Genomic DNA, 20,716 nt, shown 5'->3' with positions numbered 1-20,716 from the left:
GAAAAGAAGAGGAAAGGAAAGGGTGTGAGTAGCAAGAGAACAGAATGGTGTTTGACTGCAAATGAAAGAGCCAGAAGGGGGAAGCGGACTTGGCCCAGTGGTTAGGGCGTCCGCCTACCACATGGGAGATCCAAGGTTCAAACCCCGGGCCTCCTTGACCCGTGTGGAGCTGGCCCATGCGCAGTGCTGATGCGCGCAAGGAGTCCCGTGCCACGCAGGGGTGTCCCCCGCGTAGGGGAGCACCACACGCAAGGAGTGCGCCCCATAAGGAGAGCCGCCCAGCGCAAAAGAAAGTGCAGCCTGCCCAGGAATGGCGCCACACACACGGAGAGCTGACGCAGCAAGATGATGCAACAAAAAGAAACGCGGATTCTCGGTGCCGCTGATAAGGATAGATGTGGTCACAGAAGAACACACAGCAAATGGACACAGAGAGTAGAGAACTGGGAGGGGAGGGGAGAGAAATAAATAAAATTTTTAAAAAAAGAGCCAGAAGGAATGGATCCAGAGCCCAGATGGAAGAGGTGGGGCAAGATGGCATCTGAGTGAGTGCACCTTACTGTCTCTCCTGCGAAGAGGCAGCCGAGTGGGGTTGGAGTCTTGCCGGAGCAGTCTTGCTGGAGCAGGCTGGGGGCTTGCTGTGTGGAGGGTATGTGGACATCAATTTGGAGAGAGAGTGGCAGAGGTGGTGCTTGCTAAAGGTAGAATTGCGGCTTATAAGTACAGAGGTCGGAAGCTGTGGACTGGCGGGACCCTTCCCCCTGGGACTGGTGGCCATGGTGTTTCCTGAGAATTGTTGGTTGTGCGGTGGTGTTCCTGGGCCACGTGGTCCATGGATGCGTGGTCCCCAGGTCCGTCCCCTGAGCCCCCTGTAGCCCGTGTTCCATGGACCTACGTGCCCTGGGTCTGCAGAGTCCCGGACTTCCCTTTCCCAAGTCCAGCGCTCCCTGAAGTCCGGGATAGCCTTAGCCCTCCAATTTTGGACTGACTCCATGGGTGGGAGGGATTTGGTGGGGGGGTGCAGTAGAGGGGCCTGCCTAATGTGGGTTTGATTTTCTGGTGTGGTGTTTCCTCCCTCTTTTTTCTTTTCTTTTTTTCTTTTCTTGCGCTTGGAAGAGCATACCTGCTGGCTCGGAGAGAGTCTGGGAAGAGAGGAGTGGCAAATCTGCTGAGAAAGCCCGATTCACCTAAATACCCTGCGATAGGAAACTTGGCCTGGGAGAAGGTGGAGTCAGAAAGTCAACTAGACCTCTCATAGCACACCTAAAGGAGAGGGACTGTGGAAGCTGCTTTCCAAGGGACTGTAGAAGCTGCTTTCCAAGCATAATTGGGGTTCCTGGTGAGGTGTGGGTGCTCTCTCTCTAGAAATTAAGAGTCATTGTTTTTTGTGCGGAGCTGATTCAATAAGGACCCACTTGAATCTCCTACTGGACCATTCAGGCAGCTTTCCTGCTGCTTGGGTGAGAGGGAAGTGAGGAAGGGAGAAAATGGGGAATGTCAGATCCGTAAGCGTTTTATGTAACTACAAACAGGATTCCTTGCTTGAAACTTTCCCTAGTATTTGGTTGGTTTTTTCTTGTTCTTCCTTCCTCTTTATCCCCACAAGGCCCTTTTTTCTTTCTTTTTCTTTTTCCTTTCTTTCTCTTTTTCTTCTTCCTGCTTACTTCCCCATTCCCTTTTGTCCCTTTTTTTCTCTCTTTCTTTCTCTGCTTTCTTATTCTTCTTACATTAAGTGCTGCAAGGAGAGCTTCCTTCACATTTGCTGTATTTCCTCATCCTCCATTTACTCTTTTTTATTTTGGCCACCAACACTATTCCCTTTCCTCTACATCTTTCTATCCTCCATCATTGATTGTTTCTCTTACTTTACACCTCTCTGTTTACCCCCCTATTTTTTTTACTTTTTATTACTAATACCCTTGTTCTGTTTTCTGCCTTATATTCACTCTTTATATTATAGTCCTCTCTTTTCTCTTTCCCTCTCTCCTGAACACACAGGCCTCTTAATGCACACTGTATTCCTCCCCATATTCAGATTTTTACATACTCTATTTTCTTACTGTAATAACTCCACATAACTTACATGAGTCTAATATCCATTTTCCTATATCTCACATGGCTCCTATGTTAATATTTACTATCAATACTACTATTACTCATTTTCTTACTCCTTTTGCTTTCTCTGGCCCTAATATTTTCCTTCAAGTGAACTTAGCCAACAACAAAGAAATAGAATAAGAAGAACAAAGTGACAAAGAGAAGAATTAACACGCATGCAAAAACAACAACTAATTAAACTCCAAACTAGACAAAGAAGCTAAGGAACTGACTAAACTCGTCAAGATAAAATGATGACCAGACAGCAACAAAAAACTACAAACCAAACCAATAATCAGGAAAACATGCCCCACTCCAATGAACAAACTAAAAACCAGGAAGAGGAGCAGAACATCAAACAAGTAACTAAAGATCTCAAAACATATAATAGTGACCAATTTGATGAGGCGAAGGAAGAGATTAAGAATATGAAGAAAACAATTGGAGAGAATACAGAAGAAATTGCAATCATATACAAAAATATAGTGGATATGATGGTGATGTACAGCACAATTCAAGAAATCAAAAATACACTCTCAGCAAATAACAGCAGACTCAAAGAGGCAGAGGAAAGATTAAGTGATGTAGAAGACAGTACATCTGAAATCAAACAGATAGTAGAACTGATTGATAAAAAGATAGAAAAAATCCAGCAGGGACTTAGGGACCTGAATGACAATGCAAAACGTGTGAACATATGTATTATAGGCATCCCAGAAGGAGAAGAGAAGGGAAAGGGGACAGAAGGGGTGCTGGAGGAAATAATGGCTGAAAACTTCCCAAACCTATTGAGGGAGATGGATGTACTTGTCCAGGAAGCACAACACACCCTGAATAGCATAAATCCCAACAGGCCTACCCCAAGACATATACTTGTCAAGTTATCCAATGCTCAAGACAAAGAGAAAATACTAAAAGCAGCAAGAGAAAAGAGAACCATCACATACAAAGGAGGCTCCATAAGATTAAGTGCTGATTTCTCATCTGGAACCATGGAGGCAAGAAGACAGTGGTATGACATAGTCAAGATACTAAAAGAAAAAAATTTCCAACCAAGAATACTCTATCCAGCAAAGTTAGCATTCAAAATTATCTGTGTTAATTTCACAGATAAACAGAAACTAACAGAGTATGCCAGCAAGAATCCTGCCCTTCAAGAAATACTAAAGGGAGTTCTGCAGGAAGAAAGAAAAAAACAAGAGAGACAGAGTTGGGGGAGAGTGTAAGAGCAACTAAAAAGACAAAAAGAGAAAAAGAAAATCAAACAGAATATGACAAACACAAATCCAAAGAAAATATGGCTAATATAAGTAATTCCTTGGAAGTAATAACACTAAATGTCAATGGATTAAACTCACCTGTCAAGAGACTCAGACTGGAAGACTGGATAAGGAAATATGATCCATCTATATGCTGTCTGCAAGAAACACATCTTAGACCCAGGGATTCAAGGAGGTTGAAAGTGAATGACTGGAAAACAATCTTACAAGCAAACAGTAACCAAGAAAGGGCAGGAGTAGCTATATTAATATCAGACAAAATAGACTTTAAACACAAAACAATTGTGAGAGACAAAGATGGACACTACATATTAGTGAAAGCGATAATCTTTCAAGAAGAAAAACAATCATAAACATTTATGCTCCTAACAAGGGTACCTCCAAATATGTGAGGTAAACACTGGAAAAACTAAGTGAAGGAATAGATGCCTCTACAATTATAGTGAGGGACTTTAATACACCACTATCAACCTTGGACAGAACATCTCAAAAGAGAATCAATAAAGAAACAAAGACTTTGAACAAGATATTAGAGGAGCTGGACCTAATAAACATATACACAACATTACACCCAAATACAGCAGGATATACATTCTTCTCAAGTGCACATGGATCATTCTCCAAGATAGACCACATGCTAGGCCACAGAAAAAGTCTCAATGAATTCAGAAAGATAGAAATCATACAAAATATTTATCTGACCACAGTGGAATGAAGATGGAAATCTGCAAGGGCCAGAGACCCAGATTTGGCACCAAGATTTGGAAGTTAAACAACACACTCCTAGAAAAACAGTGGGTCAAGGAGGAAATCTCAAAAGAAATTAAAAACTACCTTGAAACTAATGAAAATGATAACACAACATATCCAAACTTATGGGATGCAGCAAAAGCAGTACTGAGAGGGAAATTTATAGCCATAAATTCATACATCGAAAAGGAAGAAAGAGCTAAAGTTGAAGAACTAAACGTACACTTGGAGGAATTAGTTAAAAAACAACAAACTAACCCCAAAGGAAGAAGAAAGAAAGAAACAACAAAGATCAGAGCAGAACTCAATGAAATAGAAAATAAGAAAGCACTTGAAAAAATAAACAAAATCAAGAGCTGGTTCTTCCAGAAAATCAATAAAATTGACAAGCCCTTAGCTAGATTAACAAAGAAAAAAGAGAGAGAAGATGCAAATACACAAAACAAGAAATGAGAAAGGAAATATCACCACTGATCCCATAGAAATAAAGACTATCATAAGAGGATATTTTGAAAAACTATATTCCAACAAAAACAACAATTTAGAGGAAATGGACAAATTCCTAGAAACACATAAGCAACCTACATTGGCAAAAGAAGAAGTTGATGATTTCAACAAACCAATCACAAGTAAAGAGATAGAATCAGTCATTAAAAACCTACAACTAAAAAGAGCCCTGGGCCAGATGGCTTCACAGGTGAATTCTACAAAACATTCCGGAAAGAATTAACACCAATCTTGCTGAAACTCTTCCAAAAAATTGAAAGAGAAGGAACATTGCCTAACTCATTCTATGATACCAACATTACTCTAATACCAAAGCCGAACAAAGACACCACAAGAAAGGAAAATTACAGACCAATCTCTCTAATGAAACTTGACGTGAAAATCCTGAATAAAATACTTGCTAATCGTATTCAACAACACATTAAACAAATTACACACCATGACCAAGTGGGGTTCATTCCTGGTGTGCAAGGATGGTTCAACATAAGAAAATCAATTAATGTAAAACACTACATAAACAGATTGAAGGGAAAAAATCACATGATCATATCTATAGGTGCAGAAAAAGCATTTGACAAAACACAGCACCCTTTCTTGATTAAAAACACTGCAAAAGATCAGAATAGAAGGAAAAATTCTGAACATGATAAAGAGTATATATGAAAAACCCACAGCAAACATCATTTACAATGGTGAAATCCTAAAATCCTTCCCTCTAAGATCAAGGAGAAGAGAAGGATGCCCACTCTCTCCCCTTCTATTTAACATTGTCTTAGAAGTACTTGCTTGAGCACTGAGGCAAGAACCAGACATAAAAGGCATCCAAATTGGAAAGGAAGAAGTCAAAATTTCACTATTTGCAGATGATATGATCCTATACATAGAAAATCCCTGAGAAGTCTACAACAAAGCTTCTAGAACTTATAAATCAGTTCAGTAAAGTCGCAGGTTACAAGATAAATGCACAAAAATCAGTAGCATTTCTGTACACCAATAATGAGCAATCTGAGGAGGAAATCAGGAATCAGATACCATTCACAATAGTAAATAAAAATATCAAATACCTAGGAATAAATTTAACTAAAGAGGTAAAAGACTTATACACAGAAAACTACACAACACTGTTCAAGAAATCAAAGAAGACCTAAATAAATGGAAGAATATTCCCTGTTCATGGATAGGAAGACTAAATTGTATTAAGATGTCTATCCTACCAAAAGTGATCTACAGTTTCAATGCAATCCCAATAAAAATCAACACATCCTTCTTTAATGAACTAGAGAAACTAACTATGAAATTTATTTGGAAAGGAAAGAGGCCCAGAATATCCAAAGACATATTGAAAAAGAAAAATGAAATTGGAGGAATCACACTACCTGAATTCAAAACATACTACAAAGCTACAGTAGTGAAAACAGCATGGTATTGGCACAAGGAGAGACACATTGACCAATGGAACTGAATTGAGAGTTCTGATATAGATCCTCATATGTACAGCCATATGGTACTTGACAAGGCCACCAAACCCTCTCAACTGGGAGAGAATGGCCTCTCCAACAAATGATGCCTGGAGAACTGGATATCCATATGTAAAAGAATGAAAGAGGATTACCAACTCACACCTTATTTAAAAAAAATCAACTCAAGATGGATCAAAGACCTAAATATAAGACCCAAGACCATAAAGACCTTGGAAAGCAAAGTAGGGAAGCATCTACAGGACCTTGTAATAGGAAACAGTTTCATGAACTTCACACCAAAAGCACAAGCAGCAAAAGAACAAATAGATAAATGGGACTTCCTCAAAATTAAAGCCTTCTGCACTTCAAAGGAGTTTGTCAGGAAAGTGAAAAGAGAGCCTACACAATGAGAGAAAATATTTGGTAACCATATATCTGATAGGAGACTAATATCTTGCATATATAAAGAACTCCTATACCTTGAAAATAAAGAGACAAACAGCCCATTTAAAAAATGGGGAAAAGATTTGAACAGACACTTCTCCAAATATGATATACAAATGGCTAAAAAACACATGAAAAAATGGTCCAAATCTCTAGCTATTAGGGAAATGCAAATCAAAACAACAATGAGATACCATCTTACTCCCATAAGACTGGCAGCTATCAAAAAAATCAGAAGACTACAATTGTTGGAGAGGATGTGGAGGAATGGGAACATTCATCCACTGCTGGTGGGAATGCAGAAGGATCCAGCCATTCTGGAGGACAGTTTGGTGGTTTCTCAAAAAACTAGCTATAGATTTGCTATATGACCCAGCAATTCCACTGCTGGGTATATACCCGGCAGAACTGAAAACAAGGACACAAACTGATACATGCAGACCAATGTTCATAGCAGCACTATTCACTATTGCCAAAAGTTGGGATCAACCCAAATGCCCATCAACAGATGAATAGATAAATAAAATGTCGTATATACATACAATGGAATACTACTCAGCTATAAGAACAAATACAGTGCAAACACACGTGATAGCATGGATGAATCTTGAGAACCTTATGTTGAGTGAAGCAACTCAGGCATTGAAGGACAAATACTACTTGACCTCTCTGATATGAAATAAGTAAACCAAGCTGTATCAGAGAGTTAGAGACTGGATGATAAACTTTAAGGTAGTTGGAGGGTAGAGGAAGGTTGTGAGCTGACAGCTACTTGGGTGAAATCTATGATAAGCTGGAGGTAAGTATTTGTATAGGGAAGGGATAAAATGGGGGCATAAGGATAACTTAGGGTGGGGCTGCATGGGCTTTAGGGGCACTAGGGATGGGAGGATGGGTCAGATTGCCCAAGAAACTGGGGAGAGGATGAGGGGAACATTTGATCATGGGAGATTGTCAGGCATGTGGTTGAAATTGTGGTGCAGAGAAAACTCTTTAGAGAATGTAATATGGAAGGTTGCCTGTTTGGGCAAGCCTCTGGGGAGTGTGTGAGTGCTCATTTTATCATAGTGGATTATATCATTGCGTGGAGACCCATACAATGAGAGTGAAGGTATAGCCACATCCTGGGGAGGACTGATGTTCTCAAACAGAGGAAATTCTATCTCTTGAGAGAATCAGTGGCTCCCAATGGGTTAGGGCAGTCAAGTATGTCAAGCCCTCAACATTTTTGCAAGTATCTCTGAATATGGTTCCTCAAGTAATGAAGATTGAGATTGTCATGGTGGGCCCTCAGGGGAGGGGGAAAGAGGTGTTGAATACTTGGAATCAGGGTAACTGTGGGGCAATGGAAGTGTTCCACAAGATCATGCCAAGATGGATATAGGTCATGTTAAATTACACCAAAAATGTATAAAAGTCTATAGGCTAAAATATAAACCATAATGTAAAACATAAGATAACTAAAAATTTAGAAAATTGTATAGCCTAAAATATAAACCATGATGTAAATCCAAATGGAACCATGTTTGAAAGCTATCATTTCAATATCTGTACATTAGCTGCAGCAAAATATAATATGAACATGTAAAAAGATCACTATTGGGGAAGGGACAAAGGGTTTGATGCTGGATATGTGGGAGTACCATATATTGTATATGTGAATTAGTGACCTAAAACTTATGTCAAGAGAAACTTAATAATCAGAAAAAAAAAGAAAGGAAGGAAGCAGAGCCCAGATGGAGGCTCGAGTCTCAGGCAGAGGGGCAGGTTGGCTATTATGAGAGGAAGAAAGAGGAAACAGTCCACAGGTGCAGGCATCCCACTCTCTGACCACAGCTTCCTGTTCCCCGCCCTCTCACTTATCTCTTCCTTCAACATCTGTTCATGGGAAGCGGATGTGGCTGAAGCCACTGGGCTCCCGCCTACCACATGGGAGGTCTGTGGTTCAGTTCCCGTTGCCTCCTAGGGAAGACAGTGAGCTGGCACAAAGGGCATATGCAGCAAGCTGACACAACAAGATCACACAAGAGACACAAGAAGAAAATCATAATGAGAGACACAACAAAGCAGGGAATTGAGGTGGCTCAAACAATTAGGCACCTCCATCCCACATCGGAGGTCCCAGGTTTGGTTCCCAGTGCTTCCTAAAGAAACAAAGAAGACGAACAGACACAGCAAGTGCAAAAAATGAGGAGGTGAGGAGAGATAAATAAACAAAATAAATCTTTTTTAAAAAATCTGTTCAGGACCACACAGGCACCTTCAGACCTGACCCTGTGACCTGCTTCCAACCGTCCAGCCCCCTCCTGTATTCGCCTCCATCTGTAGCCAGCCTCGTCTAGGTTCCAGTGTCTCTATCATTCACCCTCTTCACACATGGGAGTCTCTGACTGGTGTCTGCCTTCCCTACTAGACTATAAGCTCTGTGAGGGCAGGAACAGTATCTGTCAGGATTGCCAATGCATCCTTGGCTCCACGCAATGCCTGGGACACAGTGAAACCCTAATTATTTGTTGAGGAAATGACAAGAATTAATTGTTGTCCTACTCATATCACCATGGTACTTCTGCTCCCCTTGCTTAGAAAAATTCCAGACCCCAATCAATCCAACGGTGCTTTCCATTTCTACACCCTTGGCTGGGCTCTGCTAGAGTAAATCACACAACCAAACAGTGAGGCCACTACAAATTCAGGTTCTCCAGCCCCACCTGGGCCCTTGGTGCTACCTGACAATCCTTTCATTCTCTCGTGCGTTGTCTTTCTGCCATCATTGATGGTGGTAGCCTTCTCAATCTTCTCCACTCTCTTCCAGCCTTCCAGCCCATTCCATCTTACTTACATCCTACTTCTCAGAGAAAGTAGAAGCTATCTAAGAACAGCTCTCCTCTCAACCTCCACCAAACCTACACACCCACATGTATCCACATCCATCCTCCCTTTCTGCCAGCACAGTGGAAGGGTTGGGCCTGCTCCTGAGAATGCTCTAATCCCCCATGTAGGCTCAGGATCCCCTTTCTTCCCACCTCCGTTCCCTCTCCATCACCCCCACTCTATCCTGTGTCTTCAACCTCTACCTCTCTCCAGACTCTGTCCAGTATTTAAGCTCAGATTTCTGCATTAAAAAAAAAAAAACTTCCTTGACCTCAAGTCCTCTGCAGCTGCCACCTTCTCCCTCTGGGCCTTTAAAACCACATCTCTGGGTGGCGGACTTGGCCCAGTGGTTAGGGCGTCCATCAACCACATGGGAGGTCCGCAGTTCAAACCCGGGCCTCCTTGACCCGTGTGGAGCTGGCCCACGCACAGTGCTGATGTGTGCAAGGAGTGCCGTGCCACGCAGGGGTGTCCCCCTCGTAGGGGAGCCCCACGTGCAAGGAGTGCGCCCCAAGCATAAGGAGAGCCCCAGCGCGAAAGAAAGTACAGCCTGCCCAGGAATGGTGCTGCATGCATGGAGAACTGACACAACAAGATGATGCGACTAAAAAGAAAACATAGATTCCCATGCCGCTGACAACAACAGAAGCAGACAAGAAGACGACGTAGCAAATAGACACAGAGAACAGACAGCCAGGGTGAGGGGGTAAGGGAAGATAAATTAAATAAATAAATAAATAAATAAATAAATAAATAAATAAATAAATAAATAAATAAATCTTTTTAAAAAAAAGAAAAAACCACATCTCTGATGTCTGTGCTTACTGCCTCCACTGTATCACCTCCCACTCACCCACCTGCCAACTCCGATCTCTTCTCTGTCCCCATCATGCCATTCAAAGTGCCCTGACTTTGCCAAGCTTACCTACGATTCCCTTGTTGCTAAGTCCAATGGATGCTGTTTAGACCCTGGGTTGTGGGATGACACATGGAATAGGTTAATCCATCTTCCTTCTTGAGCCTCTTCCCTACGTCCTGGACACCTTCATTCTGTCCACCCAACACTCGTCCTCCCACTCTAAACATGGGATTCTAAAAGTGACTGCCAATCGTGTGCCTTAACCCTTGACTCAGGGGGGATATGTGCTCCAGGGAAGGCCAATCCAAATCCTCCCTAGGTTATTTTAATAGTTTCTAAGGCGCGTATGTAGTAGTGAAACTTGGGAAGGTGGGAGCTCAGAGTTGCTGGTGACCAGGTACAAAAGCTCTGTGCAAAAGCACATCTGTTCTAGAGAGAAGTAAGCCAACACTCTGAGAAGAATAGAAATGAGACAAGCAGGAGAGAGGTCTTAGACATACTCCAGCCCTGACTCCGGGTATCTCTGAGGCCGCAACATTCCACAGCTCTCCCCACCTTTCTACAAACCAATAAATTCTCCCTTTGAGCCCAAACTAACACAAGCTGGATCTCTGTCATCTGCAACCAAGAGTGATGACTCATATACCTGGCTTCTCCAATACCACCCTCTTCTGCTTTCCCTCCCACCTCTCCAACCACTCCCTCTCAACTTCCTTCAACCTACCCCTTAATTACTGAGTTTTATGGGGCTCTGGCCCAGGCCTCCTGCCCTCCGCGTTCTTCACGTTCTCCCTGGGTGATCTCACCCACTCCAATGGCTTTGACTGCCAGCTGGACACTTGACCCCCAAATCCATATCTCAAGACCCCCTCCTCTTTCATGAGCACAAGACGCGTACATTTCACTGTCTCTGGGCACCCACATGTGTGTGTCTCACAGGTCCCACAGGAATGTCAGACCCAGCCACAGCAGGGCATTTGGATGCAGAGGCCAGTTTGTTTGACTGTGTGTAAATAACCAGTTTTGAGTCACACCTCATCCCTAAAGCCCCAGGATGGGGTAGGAGGTCACATTAGAGTATGGGATGGTCAGATTAGAGTGTGGGATGGAGTGAAACTGCTGTGCACTTGCATCATAATAAGAAGGGATTTCTAAAGTCCAGGTCAAATGTCCCAACAGCCTTGTAAAAAATGGTTGCATCAGAATAGCATTTAAAAACCTATCCAGTTGAGCCTCATTATTCAGGGATTCTGTATTTGCAAATCCATCTACCCCAAAATCAATATTTGTTGTGTTGTAGCAGTCATTTGAAGTGGAACAAGGCAATGCTCTTCCTTCTTGTTTCAGCTCTCATACTGTAAACAAGTGTCCTTCCTGGGGTAGATTTAACACCACTTTTTTTTTTCATTTTTTGCTTTTTGCTGATGATTTTGCTGTTTTAAATGGTCCCCAAGCATAGCACTGTTCCTAAACTCAAGATGGCTGTGATGAGCCTTATACATGTATTAGATAAGCTTCACTCGGGCATGAGTTATAGTGGCATTGGCCATGGGTTTAGTGTTAATAAATCAACAATATATACTAACTAAGGGGTCTTTAAACAGAAACATATATAAAACAAGGTTATATATTGATCAGTAGATGAGATGTGACCAGAGGCTTACAGGAACCTAACCATGTATTTCCCCTAAGAGCAATAGCTCAGTGTTTGCTAATTCAGTGTTCACAGTGACTTTATAGAAAACAATTACTGCAAATACATTTGCAAACTCTGTACATCTGAAAACGCCCCATTGTTGTCTTCTGCTTCTCTTGTTGTGCTCCCCAGGTCAGTTCACGGCAAACCATCTACTCAGTTGCTCATGTCAGAACTTCAGTTTGCGGGGACAACAATTTCAGGAACCACAGTCCTTCAGGCCAGACTCAGTCTAGGCTCTGTTCCTTGATGCCCTGTGCCCACCACTTCCCCAGCCCAGGATTAAGGCTCAAGGAGCTCCTGCACTGCAGGTTCAAGACTGAGTTCAGGCACATTGCACGCACCTTACCTAGGCTGACTCCACAGTCTACGGCTCAAGGGACAGACCAAGCAAAGAGCTTCCTTCCCCCAGTAAGGAGAGCAGAGCCTGAGTGGGACAGGCAGGCAGGCTCCAGCCAGCCAGGAGCCCGTTGGACCCTTGGGTCTGGTGGCAGGAGGAAGGGGAGAGAAAGGAAGCTCATTCAGCAAAGGCTTCCAAAGAAGGGCAGGTGGTCAGTGGGAGAACTTCCAAAGGGGAGAAGGATGGGGATGCTAAGCTAGAAGGGAATGAGTAAATAGCTGCTATGTGCTGATCTGGCTAGGAGCTTATTGTGCTCTATGAGTTTCAGTCACTTATTCAACAAATAGTTTTCTTTTTTGTCAGCTATGTGCTGGGTACTGATTTAGACACTGGGAATATAGCAAAGGGCAAAACAGACAAAAATTCCTGTCCTTGTGGATTCTAGTGATGAGGAAGCAATAAACAAGAAAAAAATTAAAGTAAAATAGAGAATGTGGTGTATGATTGTAAGTGGTCAAGGGAAAAATAAAGCAGGAAGGGGCGTAGGCAGTGTTGGGAGGGGACCTGCAGTTTTAGATGGGGAGGCAGGGGAGGCGAGGGAGCGAGTCAGGCAGGTATCCAGGGGGAAAGTATTCCAGGCAGAGGGCACAGCAAGCGGTGGCGACCGACGCTGGGGAAGACCTGGAATGCAGCAGGAATGGCAAGGAGTCAAGGAGGCGGCGGGGCAGTGAGTGAGCCGAGAGGCTTGGAAAATGAGGCCCGGTCACCTAGGGCCTGGCTGTCACTCAGAGGCAGAGGGGAGCCAGGGGAGCTTCCCCTCTGGTGACTGTGCTAACAATGGACTGAATGCCAGGGCTAAAGCAGGGAGACCATTTATGAGACTAGCGCAATAATTCAGGAAAGAAATGATCCATGGCTCTAATGTTACCAAATGACATTAATGGAGTTAGTGAGAAGGGGTCAGATTCTGGAAAGATTATGAAAAAGCACCACAACAATTCACTAGCATTGAACGTAGGGTACAAGAAAAGAGAGTTGACAATGACCCCAAGGCTTGGGGCCTGAACAAGGGAAGGAGTAAAATTGTCATTTACCAGAAGAGTATGCGAGAAGAGTAGGTTTGAAAAAGAATAGAAGGGGTAGGTTGCCAGACAAAATACATAGTGCTTAGTTAAATCTGAATTTCAGATAAATGACAATTTTTCAGTATTATGATATCCCATGCAATATCTGAAATTTAAATTTAACTGAGCATCCTGTTTTCCTGTTTGTTTGTTTGTTTGTTGCAACCCCAATAAGTAAAGAACTTAATTTGGGACCTAATAGGTTTGAGATACAGACTGGCTGTCTACAGGGAAAGGTCATGCCAGATAGATGGGTCAGGAGGTTCAGGGAAAAGGTCTGGGGTGAAGGTAAATATTTCAGAGTTGTCCTTGATATTTAAAGCCCTGGGCCTGGATGAGACCACCAGGGGCAGGAGCCAGGACAGAAAAGAGGAGGGGTCCAAGGACTGAGCCCTGGGGCAACCCCATACACAGAAGTCAGAGCGAGCTGATAAGAAAGGCAGAAACAAAGGAGAAAAGAAAGGGGGAAAATCAGGAGTAGGTGATGTTCTGGAAGCGGAAGGAAGAAAGTGTTTCCAGGAGAGAGGGATCACCTTGGTCCATGGCTGCTGAGAGATCAGGAATGATCAAGACTGGAACTCGACCATGGGGCTTCACTACGGATGAGTCCACGGCAGACCTCGGCCAGAGTTGTTTCAGTGAAGTAGGAGAAGGAAAATCCTGATTAGGTTAAGTTCAGAAGAGAACGGAGAGACTTTGGAGACCATGAGTAAAGACAACTCTGCTCAGAGATGTATTCACCAAGTGCAATGAATGTTTGATGATGATGGAGGAGGTGGTTGTTATGGGGGGAGGAGTGGGGTGAGGGGGGTGGGGGGTATAGGGGGACCTCATATTTTTTTAATGTAACATTAAAAAAATAAAGACAAAAAAAATTGTAACAAACCTAAAAAAAAAAAAGACAACTCTTGAGTTTTGCTATAAAGACGCTGAAACAAGAAGTGAAATCAAGGGACGGTGTGTGTGTATGTGTGTTTAAGATGGAGAAATAGCAGAATGTTTATTGTAATGAGAAAGAACCCTTAAAGACAAAAATTTGCTGATGGAGGAGAAAGAGAGGCCGTGGAGTGAGGTGGCTGGTAGATGAGAAGGCTCGATGGGCTCCAGCGCACAGGTAGAGTGGATGGATCCTGACAACACTCCAGCAAGGTCACTTCTTACCTCCATTTGAGGCTAAAGTTGTGGGGGCACAAGTTCCAAGCCCAGTCAAGCTTGGAAGGAAAGCAACACCCCTGCCTGGGTCCTGGCCTCTCTCTTTCTCTGACCCCCAGTCCTGGACATACCTGACCTGCTGCCCTGTGGCCCCTGAGATCCCAGGCCCCTCCACACACACACAAACACACGGGAAAATCCAGCCAAGAGGGGAGGCCCTGCCCCAACCCAGGAAGACCTGGGAAGAGGGGCACAGCCTGGGATGGAGGCCTGGGTGATACAGTGGCAGCTCAGGGCCCACCACCCCCAGTCAGCAAGTGTAGGCCCCCAGGGAAGCGGGGATGGCTCGGGCAGCTGCCAAGCAAGCCCTGGTGCAACACAGCCTTGCCCTGAGGCAGGGGGATGGCCTAGATGGCCTTCCATACATTCCCCTGCTCAGGGAACAAAATTCAGGGTGGGAAAAGAGGGTCTTAATATCCTCAGAGCCTCTCTCGGAATGGGGCCTCTTCCAGCCCACCCCAGAGAAAAGCAAAGGCCAGTTGTTGGAGGCCCCATTTGGTGCCTAGAGTGAGGGGTGATGTCTGATAGGGTCAGGGTGATAGGACCAAGCAATGAAATCACCTGGTCCACAGCCGAGTTACACAGACACCACCACACACAACCACCTCACATACAACCACACACACCCCCTCACAAAAGCATACCAGCCACCTCCACAGTTACACACATTCACTACCACACACATCAAAACGCACACACACGCTTCCCACCCTTGTCCCCCTTGAACATAAAACCACCCAGTCTGGCACACACAGAGAATTCTCACACACAACCTCATGTGCACCCACAACATTTACTTCCCAGATAGGACCCGGGCATCTGCTACGTTCCAGGCCCAAGGATCTGCTCCTCTCCTGGAGGTCATTTCAGGAAATGTGACAGACTTACTGCCGAGGGCGTGTGGTAGATACCTGTAGATGGGTGACCAGAGAGCACCTCCCTAAGAAGATGAGGCCTAAATAAGAAGGAACCCGTGGGTGAAGGGTCAGGAAAGACCGGACCAGGCAGAGGGAACAGCGAATGCAGAGTTCCAAAGGCAGGAGTGAATGGGCTTGTCCCTGGAGCAGAAGAAGGCCACTATGACAGGGTAGCAGTGGCCGAGGGGCGTGTGAGAGGAGGAGAGGCAGGAGGCGATCATGAGGGGCATTGCAGGCCTTGATCAGGAGAGAGCGGGTGCTCGTCTCAAGGTAATAATAAATGGAAGAGAGGATTTAATAGAGGAGTAACATCTGACATTATAATACTACTTTGACTACAGAAACCATGGGAGAAAAACATGTTTTCCAAGTCTCAGAGTGAGGGAGGCTTTTCTAAGTATGGCCAAACCCAAAGGCCAAAAAGAAAAGATTGATATAACTAAATGTGTTTAACTGTGCACAGCAAAAACTCCACCAAGTGAAATGACAAGGGTCAAGCCAGAGAAAATATCCTTTCTATTTTTATGACAGACAAAGGACTCATTTTTCTAATACATGAAGAGCACCTAAGAAATCACTAGTAAAAAAAAAGGGCAACTACCTGATAGAAAAATGGACAAAGGCAAAGGACAGCTCACAGAAAAAGAAACACAAATGGCTCTTAAACATATGAAAAAATGCTCAATCTCACTCTTAATAACAGAAACACAAAATAAAAGTGTAATGAGGGAAGCGGATGTGGCTCAAGCAATTGGGCTCCCTCTACCATATAGGAGGTCCAGGGTTCAGTTCCTGTGGATCCTGGTAAAGGCACGTTGGTCCACGTGGTAAGCTGGCCCGCACAGAGAGCTGGTGCAGCAAGATGATGCAACAAAAGAGACAGAGGAGAGACAATAAGAGACACAGCAGACCAGGAGCTGAGGTGGCACAAGAGAATGTGCGCCTCTCTCCCATTCTGGAAGGTCCAAGGATCAGTTCCCAGTGCTGCCTAAAGGGAAGACAAGCAAACACAGAAGAATGCACAGCAAATGGTCACAGGGAGCAGACAAAGTGGAGGGGAGGAAGGAGAAATAAATAAAATAAATAACTCTTTAAAAAGAAAGTATATGAGATACCACTGGCAAAGATCACAAAGTTTGATAATGGTGAGTTTATGGAGACATGAGCATTCTCATGTCTTATGGAAATATAAACTGATACAACTTCTATGGAAAGAAGTTTGGCAATGCCCACTAAAATTTTAAATTTAACCCACAAATTCCATGTCTAGGAATATAACTTATTGACATAATAAAAATGTGTTAAATGATGCTTACTGGAAGATATTCATGACAATGATGTTTGTAATAAAAATAAATGAAAGACTGGAAATAAATTGTCTTCCATCCTCAATAGGGGATTGATTAAATATATTATAGTACACATACTACTCACCTATTTTTTTAAAAGGTGACAATTCTATATCTACTGATAGTGGAAGATGTCCAATATTTTGTTAAATGAGAAAAGAAAATCGCAGAACAGTGTGCATAGCACATCTCCATTAGTGTAAATGTAAAAAGAAGACTATATCACTGAATATGTACAAATGCTCTCAGGAAGGCTGAACAAGAAACTGGTCACTCTTATTGTCAGGCAGGCATCCTTGGAACAGTCTGGTGTTCAGGGGGAAGTCAGGACTGGTGCTAGAAATGTGAGGCTAGCAGCGAATGGATGATATTTCAAGCCCCAGGACTGGGTGAGATCACCTGCGGAGAGCAGAGGGCTAAAGGCTGAGCCCTGGGAAACGCCCACACCGGAGACGGAAGGCCTCTGAGGTACAAGGAAACCTGGAGTGTGGAGTCAAAGAAGTCAAGGGAAGAAAGTGTTTTGAGAAGGAAGGAGTGATCCACTGCCAGGTGCTTTTGAAGGTCAGGACAGATGGGGAGAGACGTGCTTATTGGGTTGGGCATCATGGAGATCCTTGGTGACCTTGATAGGGTTGTTTTTCTTGGCATGGTATGGACAGAAACATTGTTTCAATGGGCTGAAGAGAGACTAGGAGGTGAGGAAGTGTAAAGCAAGTTTTGCTCTGAAATGGAGCCAAGCACAGGTGGTAAGTAGCAGGTGGCAGGATCAGGGGGCCCTTCCCTGGGACACTGTCACACCTCCACATTGCCCACACTGACCCATCCACAGAAGCAGCTGGACCACCCCAGCATGGCACCCCTCAGCAAAGATTTCCAAGGGCCACGACCTTGGTGAGTGAAAGGTGGCCTCTGTCCTGTGATTTGGACCTATCCAGAAACTCAACAAAGTGGAGGCCTCCAGAGCTGGCTCTGCTGCTCGTTATTTGGGTGACCCCGGGCAAGTCACCTAACCTCTCTGGGCCTCAGTGTTCTCATCTGTAGAGGGGGAGGGCTGATAACTCCCAAGTCTGGATGCCAGGAGGATTAAATAAAGCCTGAAGCACAGCTGCCTGGCTCCCAGCGCCCAGTTCAGTGTGGGGAGGGTGACCATAGGATCGATCCCTCTGACTGAGACATCTCAGAAAAAAACGGGGTGCTGTTAATTATGCCGAGGCCACAGACATAAACCCATACAGTCCCCAGCAAACCGTGCTGTATGGCCGCCTTTGTGCTAGCGCACGGACTCTATCCAAACAGCCCGACGGTGACTAAGATCCTGGGACTCCCAGGGAGGAGGGAAACCCGGGGGTTCCCCTGGTTTCCTAGGCACCGCACACTAGCAAATAAGACAAAGCCTCCTGGTTCCCAGAGCCCAGCCCAGCGCACCCCACCACAGGCCAGGCTCCCGCGGCTGGGGTCTGCCCTCACTCCCCACCTCACCACCACTCCAAGCCCAGGTCCACCCCTCACTCCGAGGAGCTGCTCCCCTGGGCACAGGATTTGCCTCTTGCGGTAACTCCAGGGAATGACCCCACCTCCCCGCCCTCACCTCCGGGCATAAGACCACCCAGCCCTCCTTTCCATGCCAGACTCGTCATGCCTCTTCCAGCTGTGGGCGCACGGTCTGCCCCCCACTCTGCTACTCCGAAATTCGCGTGCCTCATTCAGGAACGCAAAGCCCGAGCCGGGCACGGCCATCGAGGACCACCCCCCTCCCCGCCGCCCGGAGGGCGGGTCTCCAGGAGCGCGCCCACTGGCCCATGCCAGGCGGGGACCGTGACTGGCAGGGCGCGGGTGCAGTATCCGTGGTAACGAGCGTAGGCGAGTCACGATTACAGTGGGTCCCGAGGCCACGGCACTTCACAGTTTACACCGGGTTTCTACGCCTCTAATCTCATTGGAGCCTTTGCAATAGCCCTGCCCATGGGCGCCCATTTCCCCACTCGACAAATGAAGGCTCAGAGGCACCGCGAGCCCCTCCGAAGTAGGTGCTGAGAACGAGTGGCAGCGACGAGACTAGCACCCGGACCCTCCGGGGTCGGGGCCGGCTCCGCCCCGACCCTCCCTGCTCCACGCACCCACGGGGCTTGCCCGCCGCCGCGCGCCTCCCTGACTTGCCAGCGCGGGCTCGCTCCCAGCTCGCCTCTGCCGCCCGCGGTGGCCCCGGCGCTGCGGGTAAGTGCCACACCCGGCGAGGTCCGCGGGGCCGCCTGCCCCCCGGCGACCTCCCGCGGCGCGGTTGGGGCTTTATCCTGCCAGCGCTGCCGAGACGGGCTCAGGGGGTGGGGAGGTGGCCTCCACCCCCGCTACCGCCCTCTTGTCCTCTACTCTGGGCAGGGAGGGACACACCAACTGCTGGAAACCCGGATGGAGGGAAACTGGGGTGGGGGCAATAGTTTTAGCCTTGGGGGGCTGATCACCCCTGGAGGGCAAAAGCTGGGCACGGACTGGAAGCAGTGGATGCCCTGGGAGCTGGTGTTGGGGGACAGCTGCAGGGACCAGAACCAGCTCCACCAGTCCAGCCCTGGGCTTGGGAGGAAATTCTTTACCCGGGAGTCGCTCCCTGGGGTGTGTCGGGCAGAACTGGGCAGACAGCAAGGAGAGATGCAAGGTGGGGGGCCAGGGGAGCGCAGCAGGTGGAAACAGCATGTCAGGGTCCTTGCTCCGCCCAGGCCGGGAGAACAGGGCTCCAACCTCAACAACAACTCATTTTTCTTGAACTCTTACCAGGTGAGTGGCAGGTTGAAGCCGGAGTAGCCTTGTGATTCTTACAACAGCCCAGGAAAGTAGGAACGTTTCCCTTTAGAAAGAAGGAAAGAGTCAATGACATTAGAGAATTTTTGAATGTCACCCAGAAGTAAATGGAGAAGTTTTAATCCAGGTGTGACTCATTGGTCAATGTATCTCCCACTCCCCCACCCTGCCCCTCCCAAAAGGCCAGGACTTACTTAGAAGGCACAGAGTGGGGAAGACGAGGAGGGTTTCCAGGGATGAGTCACCCATCCTGTCTGAGAATGATCCCAGAGCAGACATGCCGCAGGAGGGTAAGATGCCAAGACCGAGCCATACTTTCTCCCTCTCTCCAGAGCAGAGGAGTCTTTCCCCAGGTATCTTAGCCAGACTGTGCCCCTCGGCCCCCCAGGCTCCTGCCCACACCTCACAGCCCCTCCTCCAAGCTGCCTGTCTGAGCACTCAGCATTCATTCATTTATTCCTTCAGCAGTTATGGGGTGCCTACTATGTGCGAAACACTAGGCACTAATAGAAAGAGCAGTGAGCAAGAGAGTGGAGCCCCTGCCCTCCCAGAGCTGACACTCTAGTGGGGGAGATAGACCATAAAGAAGAAAAAATAGAAATACTTCAATTTCAAACGGTGACTAAGGTCTATGAAGAAAATAAAGGGGACAGGAGCAGAGTGACTGGGAAGGCAGGGGTTCTTTCAGGTGGGGTCATGTGGGGAGTCCTCCGAGGAGACAGTGTTTGAGCAGAGGCCTCCGTGATGAGAAGGATGCAACCATGTGAGGTTCTGGAGGAAGAGCATTCCAGACAGGAGGAAGAAAGCCCCAGAGGCTCCTGGCATGGCTGGAGCAGAGAGAGGAGGAGGAGAATGTAGACTTCAGAGTTTAATTCCAGGCATAATGAGATGTAGCAGAGAGTTTTAAACAAAGGAGTGATAGGATCCAGTTTAATGGACTCCAGGGGCATGTGACAATAACATGGGCAAGGGCAACGGTGGCTTGGAGCAGAGCAGTGACAGTGGAATATAGTCTTG

This window comes from Dasypus novemcinctus, chromosome 9 (assembly GCF_030445035.2).
Source record: "Dasypus novemcinctus isolate mDasNov1 chromosome 9, mDasNov1.1.hap2, whole genome shotgun sequence".
NCBI lineage: Eukaryota > Metazoa > Chordata > Mammalia > Cingulata > Dasypodidae > Dasypus > Dasypus novemcinctus.
Note: the sequence above shows the minus strand (reverse complement) of the source record.